This window comes from Camarhynchus parvulus, chromosome 13 (genome assembly GCF_901933205.1).
Source record: "Camarhynchus parvulus chromosome 13, STF_HiC, whole genome shotgun sequence".
Classification (NCBI taxonomy): Eukaryota; Metazoa; Chordata; class Aves; order Passeriformes; family Thraupidae; genus Camarhynchus; species Camarhynchus parvulus.
The window spans coordinates 1,325,624-1,339,413 of record NC_044583.1 but is presented as its reverse complement, the minus strand read 5'-3'; the positions used below and the strand labels follow the sequence as shown (position 1 = coordinate 1,339,413).

General features: G+C 50.9%; 1 protein-coding gene across 1 annotated transcript in view; it reads left to right on the top strand.

The window, feature by feature from the left end:
* The first annotated feature begins 2,238 nt into the window (after positions 1 to 2,238).
* The window catches only part of SIL1 (SIL1 nucleotide exchange factor), a 111,405-nt gene continuing 99,853 nt past the window's right edge, over positions 2,239 to 13,790 (top strand). Inside the window, 1 exon segment of the mRNA XM_030957421.1 lies at positions 2,239 to 2,267. The gene's annotated coding sequence lies outside the window, so the exon portion shown is untranslated.

Below are 13,790 nucleotides of genomic sequence, written 5' to 3'. Positions count from 1 at the left end.
CCTGGGCACTGAGGAAGCCCAGGAGCAGCTGCAGACAGAGGCAGCTGAAGGATTCCTGCTGCCTCCCACCAACGCTGCCCGCGATTCATCAATTACCTATCTGCTCAGTCCTTTTCTCCATCCTTTTACAATCTAAATAGCACATTTTATAGTTGCTGCTAAGTGATGTGATCAACATCAATTACCTACTAAAAGAGAATCAAGTCTTGATTTAAAATTAAGTGCTGCATTTTCCCATGTTCTTTATATGTAGCCAACAGAATAATTGCAGTAACATAAAAACTAATTACACAACTCCACAATTAGGCCTCCCTCCTAGTGCTGTGATTGTCTTTAAGTATACTGATGAAAAATTACTCCCAGTCCCAAATTACTCTCTCACACCCATCTTCTCTAATACCTTTTGAAAAAGCCCTCCACCCCATCAGACCAAAGAGAGGAACTCCAGATGCAGAAGGTAATACATGCAGAGTGTATTTTCTTATCTCTTAGATGTGGGAGCAGTTTCAGATGTGGGATTTGGTTGGGATTGCACAGGGATGCAGCAGTGCTCCTCTCTGGATAGACTGAGCATCTCAGTGAGGCTTCCCAAAGTGCCTGGTGGCTGCTGGCACAGCAGAGACAAGCAGGGGGAAAATCCTCTTCCCAGTGCCCCAGCTGACCTTTGGCTCCTGGGCTGCAAGCAGAGAGACCAGTCCTGCCTGGCTGCCAGCCTTGGGCTTGGTGTGTGGAGCCCAAAAGGAGGAGGAAGAGGCTGAAGTACAGCAGTACTTTCCCCCATCCAAAAGCCAGGAGTTACACCCAGGCAGCAATCACGTAGCTGCCTGAGAAACCATAAACCCCAACAAAAATCATAAACATCTATAAAGCTCTGGTGCACTCCTGACAGGCTTTGAGGGATTTGATTCCAGATTATGTTTTTGAGATGTTTACAACCAACCTGGAAAGATTGAAAAATATTCAATTACTGGCAAGGAGAGCTGAGATTTGCTTACAGTCAATCTCTGCCTCCAGGATCTCTGTGGGTGCCAGCAGTGAAACACAGCATGGGTGAGCAGAGCTGTGGGGACAGTGGCCCAGGGACAGGTCCCCCTGATGTCACTGAGCATCTTTCACTAGATGATTAAGCATAGCAGGTTTAATTCTGGGGCTGGCACGTTGGTTTTGGCTGCTGTGCAGTGGATCCCATGGCCTGTTCCTCAGCCACAACCCAGCCCTCACCAGGGAGGACTGCACAGCTCGTGGCTGATTTTCCATCATCTCTGCAATGCCATCACTCAGTTGCAGTTAGGAGAGGGGTGGGAAATGCTTTGGCATGATTTTAATCAGCAGAGTGCTTTGAGTGAATGAGGTGAGGGGACCAGTGAGCTCCCTGTGCCTTCTCTGACTTTCTCACCTCATTTCAGCATCAACCAGGGGTGCCAAGACTGAGAATTTACACCTTTGTGTTTACCTGAAACCTCACTACCTTCCTCAAAACCTGTGAAAAATAAAGGGGGTGCTGAAGTAGCCTGTGGCAGGGACGATGTGATGTGTAAACCCAACATCTCCAGACCATTGCAAATATTCCCTCCTGATCCCCGGCACCAATCCCAGATATTCCCACCTTGTCACCAGCCAGAGCACTGGGTGCCACCTCCAACCCTTCCTTGGATATCTCCAGGGCAGGGGACTCCAAACCTCCCTGGGCAGCCCGTGCCAAGGCCTGACCACCCTTTCCATGGGGAAATTCCTCCACAAGTCCAACCTAACACGATGCACAGAGGCGCGCCAAAGCAGGCAGTCCCGTCTGTCCCCTCCTGAGGGACAGATCCTCCAGGACGGGGCAGCTGCCCGGGACAGGCCGTTCCCACAGCCAGGGAGGCTCCTGCCCTCCCAGCGCAGCCCCGGCTTCCGGGGCCCGACCCGGGACAGGCTCAGCGCGGCGAACCCAGCCCGGGACACGGCTCAGATCGGCCCGGGACACGGCTCAGGCTCAGCCCGGGACACGGCGGGGCCGGGACAGCGCCACCACCGTCGCCTCACGGGGCACAGGCGAGGCCACGATCAGAGGGCGGGGCCAAAGCCTGTGGGCGGGGCCAAGGGCGGTGCTGACAGAACGGGACGGGTCAGGGGGTGTGGCCAAGAGTGGGGCTGTGCTGAGTGGGTAGGGCGGGGCCAAGGGCGGGGCCAATAACAGGGACTGGTCCAAGGACTGGCGCTGATTGGCTGGAGCGGGGCCGGGGCGGGGCGGCTGGGGCCGGGCGGCGCGTGCGCAGTGCGGAGCGGTGAGTCGGGGTGGGGGGGTGGCGGGGGGCGGTGGTGCCGGCGCCCCGTCAGGGCCGGGCCGTATGCTGCGGGTCGGAGACCCGCGGTTCGGGACGGAGCCCTGGTCCCGGCCCCGAGGCACGGACCGCTGCCTCCCCTGCTCTGCCCTCGCACGAGCGGAGCCGGCGGTGAGGCCTTGCCGGGGTGGGGGCTGCCCGCCGGCCCGGTTCCCCGCAGCGGCCGTGGCCGGGCCGTTGGGGACGGTGCGTGTGCGGCCGCGGGGGCTCGGCAGGCCCGGCAGGACAGGCAGCCTGTGCGGCTGGAGTGCTGCAGCACGGACTGCAAACGCGGCCCCTGTGAGGGGCACTTAGACACACAGTCGGGGCAGGGCAGGGGTCCCTTACACTCAGGGGTTTTAAACAAAAATCTTACACGTGCGTTTCCCCCAACGGGCACAGTTTGGATCCTGCCTGGAGCACGAGGCTGCGTGACCTCTGGCCTACTGTGTGCCTAGGCTGCTGTGGAATAAAAACGTGCTGGAAAAATTGAAGTAGCTCTGGGATATTAAAATGGATGTTTCTTCAGGGTGTGCGCTCTGTAACACGAGGTCTGAATTTTAAAACTGTTTTAATTGTTTTGGTACAAGCCTGCATATGGTTCTCTGGCTGGAGAACTGGTGAAATGATGCATTCCACAAGGCCAGGAAGGGAATGCTGAGCAAATGGGATTTTGTATATAAACACTGTTTGGAATGTTGCCTTAAAATGTTTAAGTTCAGTGGTTGACTAACACTTGCATTAGGAGTGACCTTTGACAGAGCTCTGACGCTGCCCACCTTCAGGAGGGTCTGGGTTTACACCAAGTTCTAGAGACACAATTTCTTAAGGTTAAGTTATTTATTCTGCAGTGTTTCTCTGCTAGAACTAACCCAGTCCAAGTACAGCGCAGAGGCAGAGCTGCCTGCGCTGGTGCTGCTCAGTGTGCCTGCCAAAGGAGGGTAATCTGCAGAGGCATTTCTGTGGTGGAGCTGTCTGTGGAAGTGGCTGGTCCATGCACAGCCTGGCAGGAGCCTTTTAAGTGCAGATAAGTGTCCAGAGGACGTTACAAGAGGATGACACGCCCTGTCATTTACCGAACGTGCTGCCGCAGTGCTCCTGCTCCCTGTGATCATTTGAATTCATTTGTTCTCTGGGAGTAGCACTGTTAAGGGATGCATTTCTAAGTTTCTCTCTTTTCTTTTCCCCAACCCTGCCTTAAAATGACCCAGCCTGATCCACTTCGTTTTGCAGCAGCCTCTAGGGCGTTTCTATGGTGGAAGTATCCAAAATACTGTCCCAGAAACTTCAGTGTAGGAGTCCAGCTACCAGAGGTGAGAGCAGCAGCGTTCCTGGAGGCTGCTGTCCGTGCGACCATGTATTTATTAAATTTGAAGGGATAAAAATATGATTTTTGGGAAGAAATCAGCTGGAAACAATTCCTGGTGAACTGTCAGAACAGCCTTTGGAGACCCTGTGTCCTGATGCAGCACAAGAGCGGGGCTGGTGCTACTGCCACCACCTTCTTCATTTTTACAGTGGAGAATTCCTTTAGCCTGAGCAATAAAACACCTGGAAAACTCCAGCACCCCCACACCTGTCTCTGCTTCTGCTTGGGTTGGGCAGATGGGGTTGAAAGCACAGCAGCCATGCCTTGAGAATTTGTGAGGCAGTGGATTATTGGGATAAATTTAGGGATATTAGTCAGCCTTTCCATGTGCTAATCCTCTGTGCTACTGACTCCCTCCGTGGCTTTTGTAACCCACCTCAGCTCTTACACCCAGCGTTCTCCTCTGAGAAATAACACTCCACTCGGGCTCGTGAGGGAGGTGAATCAGCTTTAATTAAGATTTGTCGAGCACTTTGTTGATAAGTTCTCAATAGCTGGTTGCTATTTTTTATGAACACGCAGATATTCTTAGCACCTGCAGTGGGGAGTGACACAAGGCTGGGGATCTCTGGGAAGCAGCCCTGCCAAGGGAGACGGCGCCTGCTCACCGCGGCTTTGTCAGATCCATTCTGGCTGTGGTTCACGGGGCAGCTCAGCAAAACCCCAAATCCCTCTGAGTCTTTGGGAAATCTGAAATGTTCCTGAGAGCTAAGCCCTGCTTTTGCATGAGATTTGTAGCTTTTGCCCCCTCACTGGGTTTCTCCCAAGCTGCTGGTTGGGTTTGGTGCAGCTGTGTTCTGCTGTCACCTGCTTTGTAACACCTTGTGGCAATGACTTCAATGGCTTTTAACAACTGTCCCCTCAAATTAAGGTGTCTGGGGTAGGCAGGGCTGGGTGACGGCCCCTGTGGCCTTCAGGTCGTGCAGAGGTCAGTGGGGCTGTGTGGGGTGGGAGAGGAGGAGGGAAGCTGGGAAGCTGTGCCCTTCCCCAGGGCAGCATCCCATTCCCTGCAGGCTTCTCTGCTGCAGCAGCAGGTGGCAAATGAAGCTTGATGAGCTTTGTTAGTGAGGGATAGGGAAGGCGTGAATGGAAACGGTCACAGCAGTGCTGGCTCTGTGCTGTGTGGGTGCCCCTCAGCAGGATGAGGAGCTCTGTTGTATTTTGGGGAAGAGAAGGCTGTTCATTTGGCTTTGTCACTGCTGTAGGAGTAGCCAGATGGAGGATGCTAAAAGGAAATACAGGGCTGGAACAGCCTCCTTGTCCATCCCCCTGTCCTGAGCCAGGTGAGAGATGCTTGGCTCCAGGCTGGACAGTGGTGGATGGTAGTGCAGATCTGGACAGGGCCCAGTTCCCTCTGGGCCTTGATGGAATCCCACTCTCAGAGCCTGACAGCTCATCTAACTTGTCCTTGCAGCAAACTGAGCAGCCAGTTTGTCTCTTGCCTTCATAGAGTGAGGAGCCCTGTGGCTGGTTGTCCTTGTGAGTAAACCCTGTTAAAATCTGAGAGCTGGTACTGGCCCTGGAGGGAGCAGGGATGGAGAAACCCCTCCACAGCTGGTATGGGGCAGCATGTTTTATACTGCTGACTGCTCTGCTGGCTGCCCAGACCCTCTGGTTTGTCTGTGACTCAGAGCTGATACCCAGCACGGAGACCAGAATTGGGTATTTTATGTTCCTGGATCACAGAGGGGTGTTCAGCTCTTTGGAGCTGTGGTGTCACAGTGCTGGCACATTCAGTCTGGTCCCCAGTTTTCCCCAGGTTTCCTCTGTCTAGAGAGCTTTCCCCTGGACTCTGTTTGTGTGCTTGATCTCTGTTTGTGCTGTTTCCAAGTACACTTCTTTGCATTGTTTTCCTTGCTTTTCTTTCTATTGATTTGTGGGTGTTTTGGGAACTTTTCCTCAGTTTATCAATTCTGATCATGACCTCCAGAGTGCCTCCAGCTCTTAACTCCTGGGCATCCTTTCAGGTTTTATAAAAGTGCTTTCTCTTCATTGTTCAAACTATTAATGGAAAGGTTGAACAGAAGCAGACCTGGGCTGAGCTCCCAGGGCTCATACACAAGGATTTCTCTTGTGGTGACAGGGAATTGCTGATAGCTACCCCTCAAGTGTGTGGGGTTGAGTTGCTTTGGTTGGTCTTTTTTTCCTTATTAATGAGCACTGGGCCTCATGAAGGTGAGCTTGCCCAGACCCAGCTCCTCTGGCTATTGAAAGCATCAGATGGATAGAGTGAAAAACCTGCTTTGTGCTGGTCAGAGGTGTGATGGGCAGGTTTCTGTAGGGGGGGATTGTGCTCTCCTTCTCAAGGCTGAGATGATTTGTAAGAGCTTTCATGAACTTTGTTCACCTGGGGCTTCTTGCTGGTGCTTGCTGGGGCTGTCACAGCTCCAAGACAATCCTCAGCCCTGCTTCCCACTCAGAGCTGCCTCAGCAGTGGGCTGTGCATGGGGGAAGTTGTGTCCAGCATCTCCTGCTCCCCTTTTCTCTCCATAGGGCTCTCCTCAGTGAGAGTTGGGCTTGTCTGTATGTGGCTAAGGTAGCAAAAATGCATTTTTCTCCTCAAGCAATTCCAAGTTCCTTGTGTGGTTGCTGTTCTCTGGAAAAGAGAAAACTACTTGTTCTGGAGAAATTAATGACACTCACTTTTATTCCTAAATAGTGTGTCATGGTGGGTGTGGTTGCAGGACACCTCATTGCACCAGGCCTCTGCTGTCACCTCAGTGCCAACTGCTTAAGGAAGAGGAGTTACTTGAGCTGAAATAGATTTCACTGGAGCAAACATCTCTGCCCAGCTCTACCCTCCCCAGGTTCTGTGAGTACTGAGCTGCTGGGCTCAGCTGCCTGAAGTTCAAGAATTGGTCCTTTTCTGAAGTGCTATTCCATCTTTCTTTGCACATGGGTGTGTAACTGTGGGGTGAAATTTGGGCCCCACCGAATTTAAGGACAACACAGGATTGCTCTGTGGTGTTCATGTCTTCCTCCTCTCCAGGCTGGTGACTTGTGCTACCCAGCTGTTCACTCCAGCTGTGCTTCAGGGACACCATCAACAGGATGGAGACACTGTGCCCTCTTTGTTCTCCTGTGTTGGTCCCTGGCTGATGGTAGAGTCATGGAATAATGAAATATTCTGAGTTGGAAGGCACCTACAAGCATCATTGTGTCCAACTTGGTGGATGCCCTGACCTAATTTCAGTTCCAGGAGAGAAAATTCAGTCTCCCTAAAACCTTCCTTTGGCTTCTGTTGGATTCTTCCTCACTTTTCTCCAGGGGGCTGTGTGCTGTAGTTAAATATGGATGGAAAGGTTGTGTTCCACTCTGGATTACAGCTGAATCTCAGTGGTGGATAAATTGCATCCCAAGTCTAGTTTGCAAAGCCCTTTGGGCTTCATGGGCTGCAGGAAGCAGTATTTTATTCTAGATGTGTGTTTGCTGATAATTCTATAGGATTTGCAGACAGCAGGTTGTAAGAGCCCTGATTATACTGGTTCCCTGTGCAGTCAGACTCTGCCCAAATAATTCAAGTGCCTGCTGCAGAGAGAGGGAAAGGAAGATGGAAGGATGATTTAGAAATCTCTGGAGTAGATGGGAAAAAGATGCATATGTTGATCTGAAGGAGATACCCAGCCACATATATGTCTTTCAGCATCTAAATAAAATTCAGGATTTTTTAAATGGTTGCCTACTTAAAGCCCAAATAATTCCTTTAATGACAGGTTTTAAAGGTTTAACTTAATTTTAGAATTTTTATTTCAAGTGTCCTTCCATAAAATTAACTTTTTGAATGCAGAATGCTTTAATGTCTTCCGTGTTGGTGCTCATTTGCAAGAAATCTCTGCACAGTTATTTCTTATGTACCAGTTAAATCTATCAGCCAACAGATGTCAAGTGTAGCAAAAATGCTATAATAATATTATGGTCTAATAATAGTTATAATGATTCTAATTACCTGGTGCAGCTTTAAAGAGAGGCAGATTCAGAGATGAGTGCAAAGGAGGTGTTTAACCTTGAACTGCAGAAGCAGGGCTCTTCCAGAGGTGCCTGTGCTGCGCCCTCTCCTCCCTATCAGACATCCCCCTCCCTTTATTTCCTCCAGCAGACTGGGAGCAGCACTCTGGTGTGTTTTTAATGTTCAGACCTCATTCTGGCTGTGTTCAAAGAGTGCTGGAGAGCTGAGGATGAGCACATTTCCTGCACTACCTGGGAGTGTGAAGCCTGCTCATTTTCAGCCTCTGTCTGCCCTGCTCCTGTCTTGCTCCCACTGCCTGATGATTGTGGCACTCGAGGATTGCTCCCACTTCGGGAGCTGCAGAGCCTCAGCCATCTCCATCCTCTCTGCAAGCTGCTTGTGCTGCTCTTACCTGTCAGGGGTGGCTTTGCCCCAGCTTGGAAAGCACAAAGCCAGAGTCTCCTGATGGGAGAGTGTTTGGGGATGTGCAGGTGAGTGGTTGAGAGCTGTTGATCCCTACAGAGGCTTTGGTGTGGGGGTAGGAGAGCACTGGGCTGGTCCTTAAGTGCTGTGCTTGCCTTGCCTTTGACAGTCTGGCCCCACAGAGCCTTGTCAGAGTCTCCTTCCCCAGCTGCTCCATGTGCCAGCCCTGTTACATCACTCCCAATGCCCTTTCACCACCGTATTTTTCCTTTAGGAAGGATCCTGGGCTGCATTTGCTGTATTCCTGTGGCTTTTGCCCGATGTTGCTGAGTGCTGTTAGTGCCTTGGGGTCCCAGTGCTCATTGTGGCTGCAGTGTAATGGATCCCCTCGTGTCACAGCTGCTCATTTATTCCTGTGACATGAGGGGTGAGGAGTCCCTGGCTCACAGACCAGCAGCCTTTCCACAGAGGAAGCTCTGTGTGGGCTGGAAGTCGACAGCTTTCAATGATTATATGCTGAACCTTCTTCCTATAAATAATTGATTCACAGGCTGATGAGAGCTACAGGAACTTGTCTCTCAGTTGCTGCTCCCTGGCATGGGCAGCAGCTGGAAATCTGCTGTTTTCCTATAAAATGGATCCAGAGGTGCCCTTGCAAGGTTTTCTTTATTTCCAGCCTGCTTGTAGGCTGACCTGCTCTGCTTCTTGGGAAAGCCCTGCCTGCCAACACCTGCAGCACACCTTGTGCCAAGGTTTGTGCTGCTCAGAGCTCTGCCACCTTCAGCCTTTCCCTGGGGGCTGTTCAGCCTGTCCCTTGGGCGGGTTCAGCCTCTCCCTTGGGCGGGTTCAGTCTTTCCTCTGGGCAAGTTCAGCATTTTCCTTTGGGCAGGTTCAGCCTCTCCCTTGGGCAGGTTCAGCCTCTCCCTTGGGCAGGTTCAGCCTTTCCTTTGGGCAGGTTCAGCCTTTCCTTTGGGCAGGTTCAGCCTTTCCTTTGGGCAGGTTCAGCCTTTCCTTTGGGGAGGTTCAGCCTTTCCTTTGGGGAGGTTCAGCCTTTCCTTTGGGCATGTTCAGCCTTTCCTTTGGGGAGGTTTGCCTTCTTGCTGGAGTCAGTGTGTGTGTGTGTGTTGGTGCATCACCATGGAGATGAGGCCACAGGAGCTGCAGGGTGCAGCCTTTTCCAGGCTCGCGTGAAGAAGGATGCGGTAACGGGCTCCTCTTATTTAGGGAAAATGATTTCTTGGAGTAAATAAATTGTCAAAGAACACTTGGCATCAGCTCAGGTGCTATTAAGGAGAAGATCTCTTGAAGCCAGAGCTGTGAGGCTCATGCAATATTCACCTGCTTTGCTGTGTTCCACATCAGGCGTTGCTGCTGTGCCCAACGCTGACTCACTGACCCACCTGTGCTTTTACTTACCCCGAGATAACAAAGCTCCTGTTGCTTTTCTCCTCCCTTTTTAGGTATTTCTCATCCTGCCATAACAGCACCTTCCTGGATCCCTTTCCTTGCCCACTGAGTGTCCAGCTTTTCAGTGCTTTGAGTGGTTACAAGCCTTCACTTCCCGTGGCTGCTGCTGCTTTGGCTGGGTTTGGGGAGGACGTGGAGGGTGTGTGGCTGCAGTGAGCTCTCCCCCATGCAGAAACACCTCTCTGGGTTGAGCACATCCCAAAACCCTGGTCTGGTTGTGTGGACATTCTTGGGGGGCTGGGGACACTGCCCTTTCCATGTGCCTGTCCCTGGCACACTTTTCCTTTCTAGTTTCTGGTACACAGAACCCTCCCAACAAGGTCCGGAAGGGCCCCGTGGCAACTCTGCCTCATTGCCTCCACGTCTTATTCCAGACTTCATCTGTAAACATCTCTTTGCCCTTGCTAAAAACACTGTCTCTTAATTTCTCTCTGCAGGAGTATTATTTAATTTGTAACAGTTTTAGGACGTTATTTGAAAAATCCGATATGAAGCTGTATTTCATTTACTGTAATGATCCACTAATGCAGGCATATTTCAAAGGCAGGCAATGCAGTACTGTGGGGTTTAATTAAATTTTGTTTTGCAACTGAGCATCAATAGACAGACAATAACAAATGGTGGACAATATACATACAGAACAAAGTCTCTTCATTTTCCTTTTCAAGACTGTGGAAGTGAAAATGTATAGCCCTTAAAATGGACTTGGCCTGCTCACAACTGCTGCTTTACTGTAGTTAACTCACTTCAGGAGGAGTTTTTTTCTTCTTACTCTGCTTTAATTAATTTTCTTGCTCTCTTCCTGCCCACAAAATAAACTCTTAGACTGTGGAAAATTTCCAGCAGGAGCCGTGGGTGATCTAAGTGCTTCTGCAAGTTCTGCATGTAGTTTTGAATACTGTGTTGGTACCTAGTGTGTGATGGCTCCTCCAGATGGGCCCTCCTGAGGGTGACAGAACAGAAGGGCTGGGTGTGAGGTTCCTGTCTCTGGGAACTGGACATGGCATGTGCCAGCCTTGGAGAGGGAGGGACAAATGGTGTTGCTGCCATGGTTGTACTCAAATCAGGAATCAGTAAGTGGCTCTGGAGTGCATTTTGTTCCTCTTCTCCCAGCAAGCGTGGGGTAATCAAGTACACAGTGTATGTGGGGAAGCTCGGGAAGAGTGTTCCACGTCAGCAGGAGGCTTCTGGGAACCATCTGAGTACTCACAGCGTGGCACTTGGACACGTGTTCTTGGGTAAAGAAATTTGTCACTGGTGCTGTAAATGGGCTCCTTTGTTCAGATTTGAGGAGCAGGGTGAGATGGGGTGGCTGAGGCAGATTTGGTTTCTCCAGGTGTCTGGAGAAATTACCACTGTTCAGGAACAGAACCAGAGTTTGCTGAGGAACCCGATGCGAGTGTGACTCCCACTGCACTCCAGCCCTTTGATTCTCTCAGAAATCTCTCAAAGCAGAGAGCTGAAAAAAGCATTAATTTTTCAGAGGAAGAGTCTCCATTCAGAGATGTGAGTTCAAGCCATGTCCTGGGTTGATGCCTAAAGCTTTGCCTGCTTAACCTGCCTTCAAAGGCTGGGGGCAAGGGCTCTGCCTGGAGCTGGCACTGCTTTCCACCACGGAGCTGGGCTGGATCACAGTCCAGAGAGCTGCTGGCTGGAAACTGGAGCATGCAAAGGCTGGGAATCTGTGGGAACCTGACTCCTGATGTCTGTGCAGCTGTAAGTGCCTGAAAAGCATGGCTGGAAATGACAGACTGGAGTCTGTAACCTCCTCCTCCTCCTCCCTGGGATCTCGGTGTAGCACTTGCCGTGTTCCAGGCACAGCCTGTGTTTGCTCCTTGCTGGAAGCAGCACCGTGAGTCCTTTGCAGCTCTCCTGGTTGCCTGGGCCAGCTGAGGGTTGTGTTCTGAGCTGGGTGAGAGGCTCCTGGAACAATGGATGGGGTCCTGTGCTCCTGCCAGTCCCTGTGGCTGGAGAGGAGTCCTGGTACAGATAAAAGGGGTATAAATATAACTCGTCATCAGGCACTGGGTGCTCTTTAAATAAACTGGGAAAACCCCACACAGCTGAGGTTTGTACTGGCCCTGCTAATACTGGGGGAATGCCCCATGCCTGAATCCTTGTTCTTCCCTTATTCCTTGCTTTAGGCTCCCAGATTTCCCATTTGCTCACTTCTTTTTGTTGATAGGCAGTGTCAAGGTTCTGTTGCTGTGGTTTGGGGCAGGAGGTTGCTTTCTGGTGACTTGAAGCAACACGTCCAACTTCTGTCCTTCCTTTGCATCTCCTGCCTTTCTCCGTGTGGCTGCTCTCACTGTGCCATAAACTAATCTCCTTCTAGCCAGGAACCTCAGGCCTCTTGCAGATTCACTTTTATGGGGCCATTATCCATCATCTATAGAAGGAGAGGCTTTCCTGGCTATGGCAGGGCTCAGGTGGCTGCTCCCAGATGGAGCACACTGGATCATCTGGAGCCAGGGGCTGAGCCCTGGGCTGAGGGATGTGCCCTCTGTGCCGACCAGGGAGTGCTTGAGCCTGGTTTTTGCAGGAGCAGGTGAGTGATTTGAGATCCTCACAGTACTGCTGGCATGATTTATTCTTGCAGAAGTGCCCACAGCAGCTTTAGGGGTTTGTTCTGCCCAGCAGGATCACAGACAAGGACATGCCTGGGCCCTGAGCTTTAGTGGCTCTTGCAGGACTGTGCAGCAAACAGGACCTGCGAGGGGCCTCAACACAGGGGCACAAGCCCAATGCATGGGGAACTGCAATGGTGCTTGGGAGTGAACAAAAATAAGTCTCTAGGACTATTTAAAATGAAAAAGAAAGTAGTAATTAGTAATTAAAAGTAAAAAAAAACCAAAACAGTAGTAATCTGTATTTCAGTTTTGAGGGAATTCTTGTAGCAGGAGAGCATGTGCTGGCTGGGAGGGAAGAAGCACTTGCTCAGACAAGTGATAATCCATTTCAGCCTGTTCCAGACACCTGGCAGATACCAGCCTTCCTCAGGCCTCCCTGGGATGAGCGAGGTGCTGTGCCACTGGATGAGGAATGTGGAGTTTCTGGACTATGTGGAGTGCTCATTTAAACACCAAATCCTTGTTCCTGATGGGAGCTGCTGGTGGCTGCCTGGCGTGGGGGTGCTCACGGGAGCTCATGTCTCACCACCAGAAGTGTGCTGGGCTCCACAAGCACGCGGGGCTGACACGGCCGGCTCGCTTCCTTGGATTTCTCCTCTGGAGTTTGGCAGCCGTCTGCTTCAGGGAGCACAGTGGCCTCATAAGAGTTTATTTGATCTGACACATGACAAATTGTTTCTGCTGGCGGCTACTTGAGGCACAGTCTGTTCGCTGGCAGCCGCGGCTCTGCGGGCGCTGGGAAGTGGAGGAAGGCAGCCCTGCCTCCTCCTCTTAGGAAACATCAGTGCAGGGAGCGTTGCTTTGACCCCCCCCACCATCCCAGCCTCCCTTCTGCTGCTCGGTAACGGTGCTGCTGGCATGGATTATTAATGATGTTTGTGTGCTGGGTGTGTCTGCAGGTGCTGCTTGTGGTTCCCATGGCGTGTTGGCTGCGGGGCAGAGGAGAACCTGTGTTCTGGAACCAGACCCATTGCCACTAAAAACACTTTGTTAAGTTCCTTTTTTTAGGATACCCTTTTAGCTCTGCAATGAGCAGCAGAATATTACATTCCTCAGCAGAATAAAAGGTACATGTCCCCTGTGAGATAGTGTAAATACATTTTATCTGTTCTATTACCTGCAGTTTTCAGAATATGTCCCCTAAGCATTTTAATCTTGTTTTCCAGAGTTGTCTCAGAGTGAGGAATTGCTCCTATTTGCAACTTTGGGAATGATTACTTGTTCATTAATTTCTTCCCTTTCCTGCTGTCCATCTATTATTGCTTCCAAGAGAAAAAAAAACCTCTCTGTAAATCTCCTCCAAAACAGGGCTGAGTGCCTGATTAGACAGAGAGTTATGTGTGCTGGGATCTGTTCCTGGGAGATCATCCTGGAGCTGTGCATGGAGCCCTGGTGCTGCTGTTCCATGCCCTTGGGCACACAGAACCCACCAGGTGATGCCTTTTCCTTGGTCTTAAAATTAAGAGCCAGACACAGTTAGGGGATAAAGGGTTTTTATCTTGGTATTTAATAAAGATCTTTATGGTGCACCACTTCACCAAGGTGGAATGTGCTGAACTGCACGCACATGGTAGATCATGTATACAATTTATAGACCTTGCAAATTAGCATATTTAACAAAGATGCCTCAATGAGAGGCTTGAAGGAATAGT